At 41.9% G+C, this 23076-nt stretch overlaps 1 protein-coding gene across 12 annotated transcripts in view; it reads right to left on the reverse strand.

Annotated features, from left to right (window-relative positions):
- osbpl3b (oxysterol binding protein-like 3b) overlaps positions 1-23076 on the reverse strand; it is a 240609-nt gene that overhangs the window by 198866 nt on the left and 18667 nt on the right. For 2 of the 12 annotated variants that reach the window (XM_078538964.1, XM_078538967.1), the window contains exon 1: positions 4805-4901. The exons of 9 other annotated variants lie outside the window; for them this stretch is intronic. The gene's annotated coding sequence lies outside the window, so the exon portion shown is untranslated. Of the gene's footprint in view, positions 1-4804; positions 4908-23076 lie in introns of those variants that run through there. One more of the 12 variants, XM_078538971.1, reaches the window with a different exon arrangement.

The raw sequence follows: 23076 nt of genomic DNA on the forward strand, positions 1-23076 counted from the left end.
CTATAATTTATAATGCATATATACCCTACTTAAACCTGAAGAAACAAATTCCACTATCCTTGATTATTCAACATTGCATTTAAAGGATTTGGCTTTTTACCTCTTTTCCCCTGCAAATCCCCAGTGACTTCCATCCTTTACAGTGATTTCCTCCTTTACAGAATTAAATATGCAATGAAGCAATAGATAAAAATATGCTATTCCTGTTCAAAAATAAAACCAAATACTGTAATTAATGTGCATCATGAAGACAAAGTGTGTGCATGCAGTAGTTTATTAAAATATAAAAAAGTTCTTAGTACTACATAATTAAAGAAGCTGATCTATATACATTGACATGCATGCACAGCCTATTAATGTAAATAAAACAGAGCACCTAGTTACTTTTTTAAGACTTAAATTTAATTGTTCCAAAGCTCCCACAGAACTAACTGCTTGTTAAAATCCTCGTTAACCTTCAAATTTTTCAAACAGAACTTGCCTTTCACATTCAAAGGGCAATGCCGAGCTTGTAGTACAACTCAGGTCTGCTGGCCCTCAATCACTCTCGTCACTCTCTGGTATACAGCTATAACCAATGCGTGCAATATACCCAAGATTTTATAGATCTATGAAATCAGCCATTATTCTACTCTGCAACTTTAACTGCATTTCAATTTAATTGGACCGTTTCCTTCATGAGCAGTATGGCATTATAAAATGATTATGGTTCCAGATCAGGAAATATGGTTAACTAAAGCACAATTTTCACATAAATGCCTTGAAGGACACAATAGTAATGTCATTTATCTTGTGTAACAATTATATAAGACCGTTGCTAAGCACATCAATCTTGAGGCTAATTTAAAATTACAGTTTAAAAGAGCCCTCAGTAGAGCTTTCAGTTCTTGTTGGCAGCGGAAAGAATGGCACACGAGTCTTGTGTTACTTTGACATGTCTTAATGTGCCATGTTGAGGAGCTGTTGTAGATCAAAGATCAAGTCAGTTAGAGCAAGGTGAGCAATTTCATCAAGAGATGAAACAAAGACATTAGAATTTTCATGCACTAAAGAATTAAAAGAAAATGGATAAGCTCTTCCAAGTTACCACAAAGACTTATTATTTCTCAAAAGTTTAAATTGTGGTTTGGTGCAGCCCCACAAGCTATATTAAAATCATTCAATGTGCAGTTAATTCATACCACAAGCTCATTGGCTTTATATGAACAAAAAATTGTATACTGCAATGTTGCACTGTAACAATCTCTTTTGCCTGGTTTCATATTTCTGACTACGGTAAATATTCCCTCATTGAAATGTAAAGTCCCCATGAAATTAGTGTGCATCATCTGTTATGACCAATGCAGTTGGTATAGCAGAGTTATTTGAAAATCCCAGAGGGAAGCTTTAAACAACTGTCATAATCTATAATTTTAAGTGTTATGTTTGAGATGCATCTCTAAATTCAGGAATCGGACCACCGGCTCTCGGCATTTTATTAATTTACACAATTTTATTAGTGATATAAACATATTGCTTGGTATCTGCTAGATAGGTGTCAGTTTTCACCCCACTTCTTGAATGGTCCATTCAAAAAAAATGCAAATGCACTCTACCTCTCTGTTTACATCTCAAAACTAGTACATATCAAAGCACCCAGGCTTTAATCCAATTAAGACACACCCACAGACTAAACCTCTATTTTAAAAGAAAACTATTTTCCAATAATATATACATTAATAGCTTCATGACATCACCTAGCAACTGATTTTCACAACAGCACTGCAGAAGTATGGAGGAGGTAACCCACATGTCAAAGGAAAATGATTTATATTACTGAAATGCAAAAATAAGGATGCACCTTTTCTTTTTAAAGAAGTGTCATATTTCAAAAGATTTATCCTTTGCAGTTAAACTTCCTGGTTACCTTTGTAAAGTATCACTAATATCATTATACACTTAGTTCACATATGTATGTCTGCTTTGCATATTAATTACTGACCAGATATTTCCTCAACTTTTAAAAATATTTTCTCTAAATTAAATATCAATGTTAAAACAACATTTTCCCCAAAGTCCATTCCCTTCACACTAGTCATCATTTCTGTTGCTTTTCTCCACACACTGCTTGTAAATATGTCCCTTTTGAAGAGACTGGCCCAAAGTATACACCTAACTTGACGAACCAGTACATCATCAAGCCTTAGCATGATCCCTGTAATACAGTACATCACAGGGCTGGCTATGTACCATGTTATTTTTAAATGTTGCTCCAAACAAATCTTTTGTCAGTCCCAGGTAGTGGAGGTGGGGTACAAAAACCTAAAATAATTTAATAAGTAATGTTATAGGCCATGAAACTTAATCCCATAGTTTCAATATGAAAAAGGGGGGAATACAAATGTTGAAGACCCAAAATTGGTGCTGCATTTTGGGGAGTCTGAGGTCCAGAACAAATATGGATATTTACATTAGAAATGTTGCATTCTGCTTAACTTTAAGCACTTTCATACTTCACAATTCATAGAATTAAAAAAAGGGAAAACAAAGTGATATTTAGATTCTCACTAAACTAACTGGAGCATCACTTTCCCAAGTGCTTCCTCAATAGTTGACCTTACAGATGCAACTTTCCACCCTTTAACACTCTCCTAATCTTCCCTATTTCTCTCTCAAATCAAATTTAAATGGAATTTCTTCTCTTTCAATCCACTTCACACAAGTACACTTCTGCCATTCTACTTCATTCAAGTAGGCACACTTTGTCCTACCTTCACACTTCATGCTGGCACTCTCTTTACATATGCATACAATATTTGAATGTAACTGAGGGAGACAGTATTGCATTTCTCATCATCTGCATTATTTGACCATTGGATGCAACAGCTCATAGTTTGTTCCAGACAGTATATGGCAAAAGGGGTAGGAAAAGGGGGTGCCACTGTTTTCAACAGGCTCAAGAATCAATTAATCAATTTTGCTCCCAATTTCCATCCCCCTCTCACTTTCACATGGTCCATCTCTGATCCTTCCCTTCCCTTCCTTGACTTCTGTCTCCATTTCTGAGGAGACATTGTCCACCAATATTCATTACAATCTCACTGACTCCCGCAGCTACTGCAGCTAAACCTCCTCACACTTTGCTTCCTGAAAGGACTCCATTCCATTCTCCATGTTTCTCCGTCTCTGGAGCATCTGTTCTGATGATGCTACCTTCCAAAATGGCACTTCTGACAAATCTGCCTTTTTCCTCAGCTCCAAGATTCTCCTTCAACTGTGGTTGACAGGGCCCTCAGCCATGTCCAACCCATTTCCCTGCATGTCTGCCCTCACTCCTTCCCCTCCCTCCCAGAACCATGATAGTATCCCCTTGTCCTCACTTCCTAACTCACCAGCCTTCATATTCAAAGGATTATCCACTATCATTTCTGCCAACACCAGCATGATGTCACCACCAAACACATCTTCCCCTCCCGTCAGCATTCCGAAGGGACCATTCCCTTCGTGACATCCTGATCCACTCCATCCCCAACACCTCATCCCTTTAATTTGCCTTGCAATTGCAGGAAGTAACACCTGCCCCTTTACCTCCTCTCCCTTCAGTGTCCAAGGCCCCAAACACACCCTCCAAGTGAAGCTATGATTAATTTGTACTTCTTTCAATTTAGTATACTGTATTCTCTGCTCACATACGCAGACTGGGTGACTGCTTGCACTCACCTTCGCTCAGTCCACAAGCATGATTCCAACCTTCCAGTCACTTGCCATTTTGCTCTCATGCTCACATCTCTGTCCTTGGCCTGCCACAATGTTCCAGTGAATCCCAGCGCAAACTGGAGAAACAGCACCTCATATTCCATTTAGCTACTTTACAGCCTTCTGGACTCAACATTGAGTTTAACAACTTCAGGCCATGAACTCTGTCCTCCATTTAAACTTTCCATCCACCGCCCCCCACCCACCCCCCCGCAACCGCCACCCCAGCCCCCCTCCTCCCCCCATCCCACCCCCCACCTCCCACCACCACGAAGTGACAGTCTGTACCTTATTCACGTTTTTGCTTTCAGACAGCACCGACCATTATTCCGCTATTAACTCATTCTGCTATTTTGCTTTCAGACAATGCTGACCTTTATTATGCTATTCACACCTACTCTGCACCAATCCTTTGCTTCTTTGATATTATCATTACCACTCCCCTTGCTTTTGGTTCCATGACATCTTTGTCATTTAATCTCCCCTGCCCTCTAACCGATCCTTGACCTTCTCTTTTGCTCTACTTGCCTCTCCCCTCTTTTTACAACAGCATAAAACCCATCACATTCCTACCTCTCCAGCTCCAAAGGGGAGTCATATTGAACTCAAAACATTAACTCAGTTTCTCTCTCCACAGATGCTGCTAGACCTAAGTTTTTCCAGCACTTTGTTTTTATTCGAGAACAGTACTCAACACTTTTCAGCAAATACTGTCCTTTTGCAGGCAGCCTGGACCCTTCTGTGCCAAAACTCCAACCTCTTTTTAGCAGGGCCCTCAGGTAGAGTGCAGCAAATCCATCTCAAATACATTAATTACCCAAGACCAGGAAAGACAGTGAACGGAAATCCTTTCCTGCCCCAGATGTGCACATTTTTTTTATTATTTGGAGTGGAATAAAGGTAAAAAGTCTAGGCCAGAGTCTCTAAGCTCTATCAAGTCCCAACTTCTAAACAGCAGGAAGTATGACTTCACCTGCAAAATAAATTTCCTGAAGGATTCTTACGGCTCACAGAAAAACCATGATTTCATCCGCATTGATGTGGCAAGTGAAAAGAAAGCATGGATTACCTACTGCACAACTCAAGCCAGAACCTGCTTCACACATTACTCATAATTCTGGAATTTGGAACTTTGGCTCCTTCCCAATTTTCTCTTTAATTGAATAAAAATTGATAGATTCAAATGTCAATTTTGAACTTAAAAAGTATAAAAAACCCTTATGCAATACATTTTCAATTATTTCACAGCAGTGCACACAGAGATCCACTCACTCCCATTGTTTTATGAAACAAAGCACTCAATCACCCAAACGTTTTTTTTCAAATGTTTTGATGATGGTTCAGATTTTATCATCAAGTGAGCAGCTGAGACATACAGACTAGAAGGTTCCAGAGTCAGTCCTTGGTTTCTGCCAAGTGAATAAAAATCAACCAGGATGAAAGTAGGATTGCTACAATTGGCCTCAAAGCCCTTTAGTTAAGTGAGGGATGGAGAAAAGCAAAGTTTCCTGCTCTGGATTTTCACCGAGTCTTCCTGACTCTGTGAACCTTTAAAAATGGTAGGCAATAGGGACCTGGATGTGAATGTCCAACCTCCAATTTCCAACATATCCAATTTTTGCTGGTAGGGGGAAGGGGGTGGGTCATGAATCTCACAAGCAGGAAACCCAAAATCAGCAAGGCAATTTGATCTTAGTGCTGAGTTCTAACAGACCTCATTTTGGTTGGTCCAGGAACTTTAATCTGCAGGGTGGGAGTCACGAAATGATGGAGTGGACATAAATGCTCGAGGGACAGATAAAGTCGGTTTAAGTGACACAATCGGAAGTTTTCTTTACATCCCCTGTTCTTTAAACTTGGGGGGGAGAAAAAACAGGCTTAATCTGTCAGTGAGAGTTAAAAAAAAAGCTGAACCGCTTTGATTGGTAGGTCATTTGGTGTAGGTTAGAAGAAAAAAATTATCATCTGCTCGTGCTGTTTCAGAGTTCTTTGTTGACATTTCCCATGGCCTATTGTAATTATGAATGCTTGACAGAGTTTTAAAATCTACAATTACCTCAGCTGAGGGGGCTCTGAATTCACAGTTGGATTGACAGTTTAAAAAGGCTATTAAAGTATTAACTATCTTTGATGTGAGGTCCAAATAGAAGTTTGTTTGTTTGTATAAGAGATTGAACACTTGAAGAAATTTAAAAGCTTTGACTAGGCTTCATCAATGGGAGCTTTCTTCACTATCAAGAATGTATAAGTGAGAGCTGTAAAAAAAAAAAAGACTTCTATAACAATCTAATAATCTCCATGTGACTCCTGAGGTCTGCCAATGGTGGATACTGGACGAGTGGCTATGGAAGTGGCATTGGAATCCAAGCGGGCATGAGGGGTGGGTGAGGGGCATAAGTTGGCATGGAGGGGCCATTGGTTGGGGGGGGCGGGGGGGTGGAGGAATGTGGATGCAGTTTGAAGGGGTGAGAGAAGTGAGGGCTGGAGGGCCTAGCCAACTTCTAAAAAAAAAATTGGACAGAGCCCCAGGGAACTGATACGGGCCTTCTAACCAGCCCACCTTGGCACTTGCCCACCCCTGTGGAAGCCTAAGATCTGCTTCTGGGATTAGAGAGCCTAACTCGATCCTGCCCTTGCCTTCCTAGATCAAAAATTGGGTCTAACAGGGCCCTTTAAACCAAGGTGGGTCTGCCAAGTTGGGGAATTTTCTGACCCGTGCTTTCCTCCTCAGTAGTGAAAATCCATCCCTTATACACATCTCCAGTTCTTTTAAATCACTACACAAGCTTTACAAACTCTTGTTTCTCCAAAAAAGAAAATCACATTTATTTGTAATTAGTATTGTAGATGATTTAGTAAGGTTTCTCCCTTAAAGAACTTCTTAGAACTAATGCACTTTTTGCTTCTTCATTGCTTTATCTACATACTGCTAAATTAAACAAAATCACCACCTTTAGCACACTTTATGGAGTTTTTACAATGTAGACATTCTTACATTAGGACTGGAAACAAATGCAAAAGCCAGCAGCTTGCAATCCAAGGGAAGAACAATGGTAAAATATTAGAGAGAGCTCCTTGGCTTGGTTATTCTATAGATAAAGACTTTTAAACTGTTTGTCAAAAATGAGAGCGAGGTGGCTCAGTTACAATGGCAGAGAAATCAGAAAAACCTCTACGTGAATACCACTTTTTTTCAGAATCTACAAGAAACATTATAGCAAAGATGGAAAGTTAAACAAAAGTACAACTTAGCACAATGACAGGTCACCTGCAAGTTCCACTTATAGCTGTTATAACAGTCAAGTATTCAAGTAACATGTGTGGATAGACCACCAATAATACAAAGAACACTTGCCATGTAGATATCAGTAATAGAATCTGCATATATATGAGGGAAAGTGAAGAAATATGAATATACAAATATCAAAAACTTGAGGGAGTTTTGTCCCTGGCTTCTGGGAACAAATCACAGATCACAATAAACACATATATACCAGAGTTGCAATATTTCTTTCATGGGGCATTAATGGCCTGAGCTTTCTTGACATTTTTCACATCCTGGACCTGAGCAGACTGCCCCACTGAGGAGGAATAATTTACAGCCAGGAACAAAACAGCAAATGCTGCTCTTGAACTGTACGCTCAGTCGTTCAAGTGTGGTTGCTGATGCTTCATATCTGCCCTCCATTGAGAAGGGAGCAAATTGGGAACACCATCGACCCCATTTCCCCTGCATTTTGGCCTGAAAACAAGTATTTAGATCCATTATCAGACATTTTGCTCAGAAGGAGAACTATTTCACTTAAGTCAATGCTATAAAACATTTCTGGTTTAGGACTATTGTCATCTGAAGGTCAAGGCTGTAAGATTCAGCACAAAAGAGGCAGCATGTTAAATGAGGCAGCACAGTTGCTTGCAGAAGCCATGTCACAAGGAATTTTGCCAAAAATCAAGGGGCCAGTTCGGATTTTAAAAATGAAATTATATTGCATATTTCAACTTCAGTGCAAGACAAAATAACATTTAAACTTCATTTTGAAGCACAATACTGTGCAAGGTAGAATCTGAAATTATAACAAAACTGCAGAAACATCAACAGCTGCCAACTCAAATGAATAGAGGTCAGCACAAAGCTGAGCTCTTTTTCCATCACCTTTGCCCCCACTTCTTTAGCCAAGAATCTTCCCCCGACCCCCACATATTGGATCCTTTCTCCTGTCCAGAATTTTATTTTACCCCTTTTATTTTATTGAACCCCTCCCTCTGGCCTTTTACTCTGTCTAGATCTTTTCAGAGACAACTTCTAGCAGGGCATCATCTCTCTCAATTTCTCTGTTCCCCTCACTTGTTCTAAACTACCTCCTTCTGAACTTGCAGCTCTCCATTCTCTCAGATCCAACCCAAATGTGGTCATCAAACCCGCTGACAAACCGTTGCCTGGCAAACTAACCTCTACTTAACAGAGGTTGAGCTCAACACTCTGACATCACTGGACCCACTGGTTCTACCAATGAACATCAAGTTTTTTTTCCCCCGCAAGATTGGCACTGACCTCATCTCCTCTAGAGAATTTCCCTCCAAGGTCTCCGACATCAAGACCCCAACCAGCCTGCTTCTAACTCCACCCTTACTCTGGAGAAGGGTGGGAGGGGTCCGGAGCAGGGGGATGTCCAGGTGAACATGCACGTGGAGGTGTCTGAGGAGTCCATGACTGCCTCCTGGGGGGGTGAACTGAGGGTGGGCACGTTATGAGGGAATGGTGAGGATGACGGTTCGATGGTAGCGGTAGAAGAGACAGCGAGGGTGCTTGGTGGGGATTCGGAGGCAGACATGGACCCTGGGGGTTGGGAGGGAGGAGGTCGGAGAGGTGAACGTGGATGGGAGTGGGATTTTCGGGAAAGAAGTGAACATGCACATTCAACTGACAACCCCGAAGGAAAAGGGTTGTGGTTGGTAGGTCATGGGGGGAGGGGTGGAAGGTGATGCTGGAGGGGGGCCAACTGTGATGGGGGAAAGGAAATGGGTGACTGGGGGAGGGGAAAAGATGGGGGAGCTGATGAAAAAGCGAATCCAGGCCATGCTGTCCAAATCGAAAGTGAATCGAGAGTTGTGGTAGGTGAAATCAGGTGCTGCATGGGAGTGTGATCAGTGGGTGGGTGGAGATGCAGGTCAGCTCAGATGGACAACTGAAAGTAAACCCCAGCAGGCACCATTGCAAAGGCTCAGGACATCGAGGGGAGTATGATACATGAAAGATCCGCGTGTGCGGCAAAAAATGGTTGCACGAGGCTCCAAAAGGCTCTGCCATTCATACACTTCTCCCTCCAGAATCACTCGTTGGCCAGCAGCTCCCTCTATGGTGACAGAGGGTGAGGGTGAAGGGCTCCACAGGCAAAGGGGACTCAGAGGGAGCGGACAGCCTCAGATTCCTGAATGGATGACCCAGGAGTGTCCAGCTGTCACTCCTCCTCCCTTTGGGTGCCCGGGGGTCCCAGTTTGACTCCTTGAGGGGAAGGGGCACCTGGAGGGACGTTGAGGTGCCACATTCCCCTTTCTCGTTGCCACTGCAGGAACTCACCCATGGTTCCTGTGATGCAATGCAGGTCTGCACACATCTCCACATTCTGCTGGACCAGGGTCTCCATGGCATCCACCATCCTCCCCATGGAGACCTCCATATATGTACATGTGGCCACTTCATCAGAGAGCAGGCGGATGCACTCCTCCAACTCATGTGTCACTCTGTTGAGGGCCTCCAATATCTCTGCGTGATATTCCCATGCCTTCTGCTGACCCTCCAGGATGAGTTGGAAGGCCAAATATAGAGGCTCATCATCTGACCCGGATTTCAGAGATGCCTCTTCCCCAGCAGTTCTCAGACTGCCGGGGAGCTCGCACGAACCTGCCTCCGGCTGCTGCGGACATGTGTCCGTATGGTGACCACCAGATTGGGAACCTGAGCCTGCTCTAGGTCTAGTTTCCACCAAGGTGTCTCTTTCTGCATTGGTGCACAGTGTGGGTAAGCACTGTGACGGCTCTTCCAGGCTACTTATTTCTAGCTCTTCAATGGACGGGGTGTCCTTTTGGCTGGAGGTGAGTACCTGGACGGAACTGAGGGACTGGCTAGCTGAAGCTGTTAGTCATTTGGCAGAGCTCCCTGTGAATCAAATTAGAGATAATTAGTGCATGGTAGCAGAGTCAAAGCAGGAGAGAGAGCACTCACATTTGCGTTGAGAGAGGAATGATGTGTTGCAGGGTCCTTATGAGGGTGTTCGCCGCTGACCTCACCATCACCACAGGCACAGTCCATGCCCTCACCAGTCAGCGTGATGACACGCTCCTCAAAGTGAGTGAGGGGCCTAATGTGGGCCAATCTACCCCCAGTCTGGGACCTCTTCCTGCTGCTGTGAGCCAGCTTCTCCTGCATGAAAACAGATGGTGTGTGAGCAGGACACATGGCACTGCATGGAATGTTTGTGTGGTGAGCGGAGCTATGAACAGGATGAGGACGTGAGTTCGAGAGGATATGAGCCTGATTGAGGTGTGAGGGTGAGAGAGAGTTAGTGGTGTTGTCCCTTTGGGTAAGATTCCTGTGGACATGTGAATGGTTTGAGTGTGTATAAGTTGAGAGTGATGAGAAGACGGAATTTACCTTGCAGAACAGATGAGATCATTCATCCTGTCGCGACATTGGATGGCTGTCTCTTTAGCAGGGTATTAGCACTGATCATTGCCTTCCAAGCCGATTAGTGAGGTTGCTTCCCATCCTGCGGCCAGAGCTGGGGTAGAGGACATCACAGCGAGCCTCCATTGCGTCCAAAAGGCACTCAAGGGATGCATCATTGAACTTGGGGGCTGCAGTCTTTTGGCCTTTGAGGGCCATGTCTTTCTTTGGAGCACACACGGGCTGGAAACACAGAGATTTGCACGCGGGTGGACTTTAAATATGGCGCCCAGTGTGATGTAGCAGGTGAATGAGAGCCTGCCCGCCATAGAAACGGTGTGTTTCCCGGGAATGCATAATTAACACAGCGAGTTTGGGGCGATACGGTGTGAAAAGCCACCATTGCGGCCAATGGGTTAAAAGTCATTTTACCCACCCCCTACTACACCTAGTGTGGATGTGGGACGATTCCGCCCATTAACTCTGTTTCTCTCTGCACAGACACTGCCACCCCAGCTGATTACTTGCAACATTTTATGCTTTTATTTTGATTTCAAATTTATAGGTTTAGGTTCATGCTTATAGTCTGATTGTATCAACCAAGAATTTACATCAACCATTACAGTTGTAAAAATCAATTTATGGACAAAAATCACAGGATTGCGAAATATATTACCATTCTTAGCCATGCATGCTCCCAACACTGATCCCATCTGTTACTCTACTGTCCTAGAGACAGAATTACTGCTGAACGTAATAGGGTTGGTCTTCTCAGAAGTGACTACACTTTCTGGCTGCTGATGAGGCAAGTACACAGATGTCAAATCAGATTTGCTCTTGCTGGCCCGTATGACTTCCCTCGGTTACTGAGGATGACATAGTTGCCAGATAGAGCTTTGAATATTGGCTTAAAACAAGAGGATATTTGCAATTATTTTTAGATTGTTTGGGCAGTGAGTAATCAATCATTTAGCATTAATGAGTTAACTGTTACAGTGCCAGGAACCTTAGTCGGTATAGCAGAACCACTTCCAAAAACAGCCGTGGAATATAAACATCCCAAGAATCAGTAAGGCAATATGTATCCCCTTTATTGAACTTCATAATAGTTACAGGAATATCTTCCTCCCTCTGTCCCTATCAACAGGAGTCATTTCTTTTTTTCTATTTATAGTACAACTTTCTATACAAAATCAACAGGGAGAAGCACAAAGGTTATCTCCTTTCCATGAAAGGGTATTAATTTCTCAATAGCTATTATTGGTGTTACTCAACTGAAAATCCTACACATATATGCACTATTTTTAGAAATTTCAAATAAGGCACAAATCATATTCTACTGACACACTGCTTAAAATTGAAAGCATCAATGTTAATTTGCTTCCCACAAAAATATTAAAGAAACACCAATTACAACAGGATTACAGAATTCAGTGTCTTATTCAGTCACTAATCGAAAAATTTTCAACCACTTTTGCACCCAAGAAGCGTAGGAAACAGTGCAAAAATCCAAAAGAAGTCATCTTTTCATCAGAGTTAATGCTGGCGAGGGCCATGGAGAAAATTGAAAGAGACAGGCTACTTAAATAGTTGCACTGGTGCCACAACTTCTACAACGTAAAGAAGTGGCAGCCAGGATGGCAAAGCTGAAGAAACAGAAAACAAACCTGTATACAAAGATCACCACATACTTTACTTGGGTCCAATCGGGTCCAATCATCTGCCCAATTATTGCAAACAGCAGCAGAATATGCCATCGCAGCAAAAATCTAAGTTTGGGGAACTCAACAAATTGAGTTCAACAGAAAGACTGTTTCAATTGTTGCTTTGCAGTATTTGCACTGATCAGCATCAATTAGACACATTTTAGAGTGCATTAAAAATTCAGAATACTAGTCAAAACGCTGATCATGCACTCCTCTTAATGGAGCGGCAGCCAACTTATATTTATTCAATGCTTCCTAAAGTGCTTTACAGAGAGTAACAAGAGTCATAGAAAAGTCAATAGAATGTATTTAGGGTGATTGAAGGTTTGGATGAAAATGAGTAATGAGCTTTTAAAGGAGGAGCAAGAAGTGTTAAGAATTCAGCATACCATTTGGATCTACGCCTAGGAAGCTGAAGCTCTGTGTTCAATGGTGAGGAAGAGCACAGGAATCCAGAGATAAATTGGAATGGGAAGGGAACACAAATATGAAGAAGGATGCAGAGGTAGAGTGGAGCAAGACTATGGAGAGATTTCAAGTTAAAGATTGTAAATTTAATAATTTTTGGTTTGGGGAGTGGGGCTGTGGTGGTGATAAGAGAAGTGAATACATATAGCCAGTGTAATGCCAGGGGGACTGAAGTGACAGAGCTTCCTGCAGGTTAGGATATAGGTAGCTGTGCAAGCAAATATTATTTCAAAAACACAAAATGCTGAAGGACAAAACTATTTCATGGCTATCTCCTCTCAAAATTGTCACAAACAATTATTTGCATATTTGTCACCTCTAGAATCAACTACTCTAACGCTTTTCTGGTCAGTCTCTTGGCCACCATTATATTTCAGCCCTTTCAAAATGCTACTACTCATATCCTATTCAACACCATCATCCTTATCCTCATTGATCTATATTGGCTCCTTATCCACAAATACCTCCTGTTTAAATCCCTTCATGATTTCACTCATCCATATCCCTATAACCTCCTCCTGTTCTACAATACCCCCCTGGATTTTGGCTGCTTGTGCATGGATCCCTCTTTGTGTTTTGCCTTAGGTAGCAATATCATCAGTTGCTCCAAACCTTGAGGGGGAAGAGCTTAGGTATTCCCTCACTAAACTCTTCTGCTTCTCCATCTAACTCTCCTCATTTAAGACCCACCTTTTTGACCAAGCTTTTAATTATCCATCCTGTTACCTGGTTCTCCAGTGTGGCATCCATGTTTTATTTCATTAAATATTTGAAGTCCCTTGGTATGTTTCTCATATTAAAAGCGCTATATAATTGCAAACTGTTGTTGAAAGCATCAGACTGGACAAAAGGAAATAATTATCCTACACTGATTTAGCTAATAATTTATTCTAGTCACTTAGTAGCATTACATTGGATTCAAGCTACCTTAATTTCCCTGCTGGCTCACAAAGTGGCTACTAATCAAACATAAAAAGATAAATCCTGAAGCAGGAACCATTGGCCTTAAAGTTGTCCAAAAGTATCAGGCAGACAGTCAATACTTTTGTCTCTTTGTCTCCAATACCGCTGTCACTCTGAACTACTGCTGCCAGATGTAGCTTCAAGTCCCATTACAGGGCATGAAAACATTATAGAGGTTGACATTTTAATGCAATACTGAGGCAGAAAAGCAAGGGAGTTAACTCTGAAGATTATCTGGTCATTTTCTCATTGCTTTTTGTTTTGCAGCTTTGTTACATGCAACCTAGTTGCCAACATTTTCCTACATCATAATAGTGACTACTACACGCTTTAAGTACTTTACTGAGTGTAAAGTATTTTAGGGCATCCAGAAATCATGAAAGGTGCCATGTAAATGCAAGTCCCGTCTTTCATTTCAATAGTAGCTAGGAACGTGAATGGTCTAAACAAGTACACTTCATATGCCCAGAAGGAACAAAAGTCTCCAGAAAAAATTTGATCACAAAAACAAACTTGGCTAGGAACCTATGCAACAATAAAATTTAACAAAAAATTACAATATCAAACTTCCACTTGAAAGCAGCCTGATTAAAGTCTAAAATTAAACAGATATTGTTTTCTGATTTAAAAATGATCCAACTTTTATTTCCAGCAGAGATATGGTTGAGATCAAACAGAGGCCACATAACGACAGAAAGAAGTCACTATAACTATATTTCACGTTGGAGTTCTCTAGAACTCAAATTAACCACCAATTCTGGTCATTATGAATCAAACTAATGTTTTTTTTTCATATTCTTCTCCAATTCCCAGCAAACATGAAAGGCAACAATCCAATTATGATTTTAGAATACATAAGGCTGTTTGCCAGAAAACTCTAAGAGCCAATAAGATGTACTAATTTACCAGATTTTAAAAATGTAATTTACTTTTATGTTCATTTGCAGGATGTGGGAGTCACTGGCAATGCCAACATTTACTGGCCGATCCTAGTTGCTCTTCGGAAGAATGATGCTGCTGAGATGCATTCGTAGAATGCTGCAGCCTAGGTGGAGAAGGCACTCATACAGTGCTGTTAGATAGGGAGGTCCAGGATTTTGACCCAGTGTCAATGAAGGGACATTAATATATTTCCAGGTCAGGATTGGGCATGAATGAGAACACTGGAAATGGTGATGTTCCCAATGGTTCCTTGTATCCTTTGTGGTAGGGATTGCAGTTTAGGAGGCCCTGACAAAGAAATCTTGGCAAGTTGCTGCAATGCATCTTGTAAATGATACACAATGCAGCCATGATAGGTCAGCGGTAGGTGGAGTGAACATTTAAGGTGGTGAATGATCTGCCAATCAAGCAGCTGCCTTGACCTGGATGGTGTTAAGCTTTTTGAATGTTGTTAGGAGTCATTCAGACAAGCGGAGAATATCCTGGGCTTGTGCCTTGCAGATGGTGGAAAGGCTTTGGGGTGTCAGGTGGTGAGTCACTAGCCACAGAACACCCAACTTCTCACCTACTCTTGTAGCCGTTGTATTTATGTGGCTGGTTCGTTTCAGTTTCTGGGACTTAAGTGTAGCAAATGATCAAAAGTTACTTGCCATTTAATCAGCCCAAGGCTGAATGTTGTCCAGGTCTAGTCACAGAAGAAACTTCTTCACCCAAAGAGTGGTAAGAACATGGAACTTGCTGTCACACAGAGCAGATGAAGCTAATAGTATAAACGCATTTAAGGGGAAGCTGGACAAGCATTTGAGGGAGAAGGAAATAGATGTTTACAATGGTAGATTAAGATGAGAAAAAATGGGAGGAGACTTGAGGTGGAGCATAAACACCAGCATGGACTGCTTAGGACAAATGGCCTGTTTCTGTGCTGTACATTCTATGTAATCCTATGCACAAACCAGTCCATTATCTGAGAAGCTGCGGATAGAACTAGAGTACTGCACAATCGGCAGCAAACATCCCCACTTCCGAAGATCAAAATTTCTGAAGAGACTGTTACCTTTTGGGTTACATTGTACAGAGGGCATGGAAATATAAATTGGGTGTTCTTGTTTTTGATTTTCCTCAAATTACTGAGAGCTTAAATGTAAATGAAACATAAATTAACAACTTGGACATTTCAGCAGCACCAGAATGCAATTTTTTACCAGCAGAGTTGTCAGTATGAGGTATCTATCCCTCATAGTAACTTCATTTACAGAACGTAAAATTATTAAGTGTGCACAGTTCCTGTAAAGAATACTAAATATAAGTAAAAATACTATAAGCTCACCAAAGACAATTCAACACTCACTTATTCCAGAGGTAATGTCTACTCACTTTTCTGAGTTCTCTCAATACTGGATGCACCCAACATCAGGAGGTGTTAGTGTTCACAGTGCAAACCTAACTGAATGCAAAATTTCTTCCACTGAATCTATACTGTTGGCACTAATTCCAATTCATTGCAATTACAAACTTTAGGAAAGTTTGCTACCCATCTGAAATATTTAGACAATACCACAATACCTCTGTAATAAAACCATTTTAAGTCTTTACTTAAAGCCCGCTAATCTGGCATTCATGAATCAACTTTGCACTCAGTTCAAAGAGAAAGGTTGAAAACATAATATATGATAATCATTGCAACAGACTAAAAGCAAGAGGTTAGCTAGTACCAAATAAGACAATTTGAAAGAGAAATGTTTGGACGGATTTGGCAGAAACTCTCCAACCTGTACAGATGGAGAAAAGGCTCAAATAGCACAGATGGGGTCCAACCATAACTAAAGAATAGATGGGAAACTGAGACATTCATCTGCTCTAAGAGGCCAATGTGGGGGCAGAAATGTCCCACACAGGACTTATGTGGAGGCACCACTTGTGAGTCGGAAATTGCCTGATATCCGGCACTTTTAATCTACTACACAAACTAGAATCATCATTCATGAGGGAAATCACTAGTAGCATTGTGATACCATGGAACAAGGGATTGCTTTGGTGGGGAGGGAGAAGAATAGGAAGCTATAAGGACGTAAAGAAGTTGGGGCAAAGGTGGGTGCGGGGGCTATATAGAATTAGGTCACAGACCAGCCATGATCTCTTTGAATGAGAGAACAGGCTAGAGGGGCTGAATGGTCTATTCTTGTTCCCATGTTTCTGGTCTGTTTTGAGTTAGCCCAAGGTTGTGCAGTAGTATAGGCTCTATGCCTGGTCAGTGCCCAGAGAGGGGAAGCAATGAGAGATAGGGAATGTGAAACGAAAGAGAAAGGAAGCTTGCCATATGTTAAGTCTCTATCTAATGGCTCCTTGGAAAGTACTGAATGCATCTTTGACCAGGAGGCCATTTGGCCTGTTGTGCTGGCTTTCCAAAGGAGCAACTTACCTAGTGCCATTTTCCTACCTTCTCCCTGTAACCTGAACATTCTTCCTTCTCAGATAATAGACCAATTATCTATTGAATGCCTCCATTGAACTTGCCTCCACCACACTCTCAAGCTGTATATTTCAGATCCTAATCACTTGCTGCATGAACAAGCTTTTCCTCAAGTTGCTTTTGCTTCTTTTGCCAATTACCTTAAATCAACACCCTCTGGTTCTTGATCCTTCCACCAATGAGAACAGTTTTTCCCAATCTACTCTGTTCAGTCCCCTCATGAACTTGAATACCTCTATCAAATCTCCTCTCTACCTTCACTTCGAAGGAAGGCAGCCCCAATGTTTCCAAACTATCTACGCAACTGACATTACTCATCCCTGGAACCATTTTCATGAATCTTTTCTGCACTCTATTGCTTAACATATTTCCCAAAGTATAAAGCCCAGAAATGGACACAGTACTCCAGTTGAGGCCAAAGAGTGTTCTATACAGTACAAGCTTAACATAACCTCCTTGTTTTTGTACTCTATCCCCTATTAATAAAGCCTAAGATGCTGTTTTCTTTATTAACCACTTTCTCAACCTGTCCTGCCTGCAATGACTTATGCACATGGGCACTCAGATCCCTCATCAATCTGCTGCATCCCTTTTACATATAAAGACCAGATGAGGATGGCACATTTGAGAGCCTGATGGGGTTTTACAACAATCAGCAGTGGTTTCATGGTCATTAGATTTTAATTCCAGATTTTTATTGAATTTGAATTCCACCAACTGTCGTGGTTGGATTTGATCCCAGGCCCCCAGAGCATTGCTCTGGATTACCAGTCTAGTGAGAATACCACTACACCACCACCTCCCCATTAATATATACCAGGAAGAGCAAGGGTCCCAACACCGATCCCTGGGGAACTCAGGTGTTGAAGCCTTCTTCCAGTCCAAAATATCGACTACTTGCAGTTTCCTGTCACTCAGTCAATTTTGTGTCCATGCTGCTACTGTACTTTTTATTCCATGAGGTGTAAATTTGCTCAAGCCTGTTGTACAGCACTTTATCAAATGCCTTTTGGAAGTTCATGTACAGCACATCAACAGCATTACCCTCACCAAACCTCTCTGTTACCTCGTCAAAACACTCCAGCAACCTGTTAAGTATGATTCGCCCTTAAATCCGTGCCAGCTTTCCTTAATTGACCCACACCCACTCAAGTGACTATTAATTTTGTGCTGAATTATTGTTTCTAGAAGCTTCCCACCACCAAAGTTAAACCAACTGGCCTGTAGATGGGCTCATCTTCACACCCTTTTTTGAAAAAGGGTGTAACATTTGCAGTTCTCCAGTCCTCTGGCACCACCCCTGAGTCTAAGGAAGACTGGAAAATCATGGCCAGTGCCATCGCAATTTCCACTCTTACTTCCTTCAGTATCCTTGAATGCATCTCATCCATCCTGGTGCCTTATCAACTTTAAGAACAGACAGCCTATCCAATACCACCTCCTTAAATTTTAAAACCTGCAAGTGTCTAAATTACCTCCTCTTTCATCATGACCTGGACATCTTCCTCCTTGGTAAAGACAGATGCAAAGTATTCATTTAAGGCCTCCCTTATGCCCCCTGCCTCTGTGTGTAAATCTCCTTTTAAGTCCCTAATTGGCTCCACTCCTCCTCTTACCACTCTTTTACTACTTTTTTGCCTATGCATGCTGCTTTCGCTGTTTGGCATGCAAACAGTCCTGTGTTGTAGCCTCACCAGGTTGACATCTCATTTCTCACTTTGAAATATGCCTGGTGCTGCCCCAGCACACACTCCTGCGCTCTTCATTGAAACAGGGTTGATTCCCTGGTTTGATGGTAATAGTAGAATGAAAGCTATGTCAGGCTATGAGGTTACAGATTGTGGTTCAATTCAGTTTCGCTGCTAATGACCCACAGCACCTCATGAATGCCCAGTTTTGAGTTGTCAGATCTGTTCTAAATTCACCCCATTTAGCACAGTGGTAATGCCATACAACTTCATCTCCACCAGGGACTGTGAGGTGGTCATTCCTACCAATACTGTAATGAACCAATACATGTGCTACAAGGTAAACTGGGGAGGAAGAGGTTAAGTAAGGTTTTTCCCTCAGTTTCCTCACCACCTGCCACAGACCCAATCTGGCAGCTAAGTCCTTCAGGACTCAGCCAGTACTAGTACTACCGTGCCACTGTTGGTGATGGAAGTCTCCTACCCAGAGTACACTCTGTGCCCTCGCCACCCTCAGCGCTTCTTCCAATTGGTGTTCAACATTAAGGGGTATTGACTCATCAGCTGACAGGGGGGGGAGCAGGTGCAAGTTTGTCGTAATCAGCAGAATATTCCCTTGCCATTTTTGACCCGATGCCATGGACTTCATGGGTCCAGAGTCTGTTTACCACTGCACTGTCACCTCTGACCTCTGGTGGGTCTGTCCTGCCAGTGGCACAGGAAATACCCAGGGATGGTGATGGGAGTGTCTGGAATATTGTCTACAAGGTCTGATTTGGTGAATGTGCCTATGTAAGGCTGTTACTTGACTACTCAGTGGGATAGCTCTCCCAAGTTTGGTATAAGACCCCGCACCCCCCTCCCCATATTAGTGGATCACTTTGCATGGTCGACATTACAGGGAGTTCTGGTGTAGTTTCAGGTGCCTAGATCGATGTTAGGCGAAACTGGGGTGGGATTTCTGGATCCAGGTCCTGTCACCATATTGGAAGCTTTGCATAGTCTTTACGAGCATGAAAATCCAGACCATAGATTCTGGAGCATCTCCTCCCAAATGGTGGGCACAACCCTCATTGGTCTTGCAGATGCAAAAGATTGCAGGCTCCCCTCCCCCAAAGCCCAGGCAACATCCAGCTCTGCCTGCCTCTGTCGTTCTCCAAAGTGGGGTGGAGAGGAGCCGTGGGCCCAGCGAGAAGGCTTCAAATCAGCTCGTGCAGACCACAACCCCAGATTAAAAAACTGCCTGTCCCATGTTTGCACCAAGCAGGGTAGGGAGTTACAGGACTTCACCGTTTGACAAGCCTGGGTTAATGGCTGCCATCTTTATAGGGAGACAATGTGCAGCATATGAATGTGATGCCACCATCTTTATTGGGGGCAGTGTGCCACTATTATTTTTTTTATAAGAGGCAATGCGCAATAGGAAAATAGCGAAGTGTAAATCTGTTTTGACAAAACTCAGAGGTAGAGAAAGATGGGCAGACAGTGACACAGGGTACAGGAGAGATATAGAGGGACAGGGCCTCAGACAGTGACAAGGGATTGGGGGAGTGGGGGCGCAGATATTACTGCTCTAAAATCCCTCCTTCCACCCCTCCCTCCCCTTTCACAATTCTCCCCAGACCCCCTCACTCTGGGTGACGCCAATTTTGATCCGTCAAAATGTGACCACAGCAGAAAAAGAGTTTGGGAAGCATTGCTCTAGGGTCGTAAGTGCAAACATCTTAATGTCGACAATATCAAATTCTTATTATCTCAAAGATCTCCAGATCAACTCTCAGCCTTCACTTTTCTAGAGAAGAGTCCCAGGCTGTGCAATCTTTCCTGATGTTACAATGTCTCAGTTCTGCAATCATGCTTGAAAATTTTTTTCACATCTCTGCCAATGCCTTGATATCCTTTCCTTACAATATTATGAAGAGGTCACCCTGATCTGCTGGCTTAAGTATAGTCTGACTGTGCAAACCAACGTGTGTGCGGTGACTGCATTAGTCAAGAATTGAGGGATAAGGAGGTATTCTTTTGAGTCAAGAGTGGTGGGTAGGAGTGGAACACAACAGGACTTAAAGCATTGCAAGATTAAGCGAGAATTCAGTCAAGAGCAGCATGGGATAAAACAGCAGAGGAAAGAGCAAGAGTTCAATGCGAGAGTGGCGGGATGGAATGAGAACAGAGCATGGCATAAAGCAGTGCAGGAGAAAGAGAGTTCAGTTGAGAGCAGCAGGGAGGAGTGAAAATGCAGCGAGATATAAAAGCAACACAGGGAAGAGCGAGACTTCACTAAGAGCAGTGGGATGGAACAGAAACATAGCGAGACATAAAAGCATGTCAGGAAAATATAATAATTCTCAATGTTATTGGAATTTATTGTAAAGTAGAGTAAAAGTGGGATGTGTGTGTGCATGCAAGACTTAATTGAATTAAAGGCAGCTGGTCTGAAGGCTTTGATGTAATACAAAATAAGCTAAGTTTGAAATGTTAAGTAGGTGTCATGGGAACATTTGCATTTTTTAAATATACCAGACTGGCTTGGATTCAAAGCGAGGGAAGTTAAGAGACAGCGTGTTTATTTTTCCCAAAGTTTACTGGTAAAATTGGTACTATGATCATTTTTTTTATGATTAGGGAGGTAAAGTCCAAAGACATAGTGAAACAATGGGAATTTGCATTCAAGGGGGGAAAACATGTATAAAGGAGTGAAAGCTGTGTAAGCATAGGCATTCTAAGATCTAACAAGTGTGAAACACCTTCAGCATCTAAGCCTCAAGTTGCTGCCTACAAAGAACTGAAGTTAGGAAACTCACTTTGAATTGGATTGTTCAGGGTATTATTTCTTTGCCTGGGTCTTTTAAAAATGTGTCCTACTGTTGCCTCAATGAAAGTGTAACTGGAATTAGATTAATTAGTGGATTTAGAAGTACTCTTGTAGTAATTTGTAGATCTATGTAAGAATTTAAAATAATTTCTTCTATTAGTAAAGATTTAATTTAGTTTGGTACTTGGTGGTCTTATTACTACTGAATTCAAGGCACACATCTCTAAATTTACACAAATTGCAAAATAAGTTGTGGCAGTTATTTCAAGTTTCCCTTTGGGATTTGAGCAGCTCAGCATTTACCATCAGCTGTGCTGTAACAAAGTTGAGGGCGCTTTGCGGGATATATTTGAAATTCTTTGATTGGGTTGCACTTGGTGAATCTTAAGGTTATGAGTAAGAGAAGCACTTTGAATTCAGGAGTTGGTGAGAGGTTTTTTGAAGTAGTGAGACTGCTATATGGCTTTGGCAGTTGCTAAAATTTGTGTGGGAGTTGAAGTTATAACTTTGGCTGGTTTACAAAAGGTAACTAAAGTTAAGTTAATGGAATTGGCGGATATGTTACAATTGGGGTTACCTGCAGGGGCAAAGAAAGCAGATATAATTGATGGTATTGCACAGCATTTAAAGTTGGAAGTGATACCTGACACTAGTGAGTCACAGCTGAAGGTAGTGAGACTTCAGTTAGAAAGGAAGAGGCTTAAATTTGAACAAGCAAAGGAACTGAAAAAACTTGAATTGGAGGCAAACGAAAAGGAAAAAGAATTGGAAATGAAAAAACTGAAACTAGAGGCAGCAGAAAAAGGAAAAAGAGAGATTATTTCAAAAGAAATGGGAATGCGAAAACTGGATCTCCAAAGGGAGAAGTTAGCAATGGAAGAGAGAATGGAGGAAAAGAGACAGAGTATAGGCTTAAAAAGCTGGATTTTAAAAAGGAGACATCAGATGCTGAGGAAAGTTCTGATGATGAAAACACCTTTAACCTAAAACCCAGTGGGGAGATGTTAAAATTTGTACAAGCTCTTCCAAAATTTGAGGAAAGAGATGTGGAAGCATTCTTTATTTCATTTGAGAAGGTAGCTAAACAAATGAAATGGCCACAGGAAAACTGGACATTATTGTTACAATCCAGGTTGGTGGGTAGAGCACGAGGTTTATGCTTCACTGTCAGAAGAAGTGGCGGTGAACTATGATGTGGTTAAAAAGAAAGGCTATTTTGAGTGCATACGAGTTGGTTCCTGAGGCATACAGGCAGAAATTCAGGAATACGAGGAAACAGGCTGGGCAAACTTATGTTGAGTTTGAAAGAGTAAAACAAAGTAATTTTGACCAGTGGATACGAGCATTAAAGATAGAGACAACATATGCAGCTCTTAGAGGTAATTATGTTGGAAGAATTTAAAGATTCAATTCCTTCAGTAGTGAGAACTCATGTGGAGGAACAGAGGATTCAAACGGTAAGACACGCAGCAGAGATAACTGATGATTATGAGTTAGTTCAGAGCTAAACCTTATCATCGTCACCCTTCTAAATCAGAAAATGATAGAAAGTTGGAAGGGGAAAGGAAGGTGGGTAGTCACGGAAGAGAAGTAGGTGGAAATTTGCAGGAAGTTTTTTCTCAGAA

Source organism: Cetorhinus maximus, chromosome 3, assembly GCF_964194155.1.
Source record: "Cetorhinus maximus chromosome 3, sCetMax3.hap1.1, whole genome shotgun sequence".
In the NCBI taxonomy this organism is placed as follows: Eukaryota; Metazoa; Chordata; class Chondrichthyes; order Lamniformes; family Cetorhinidae; genus Cetorhinus; species Cetorhinus maximus.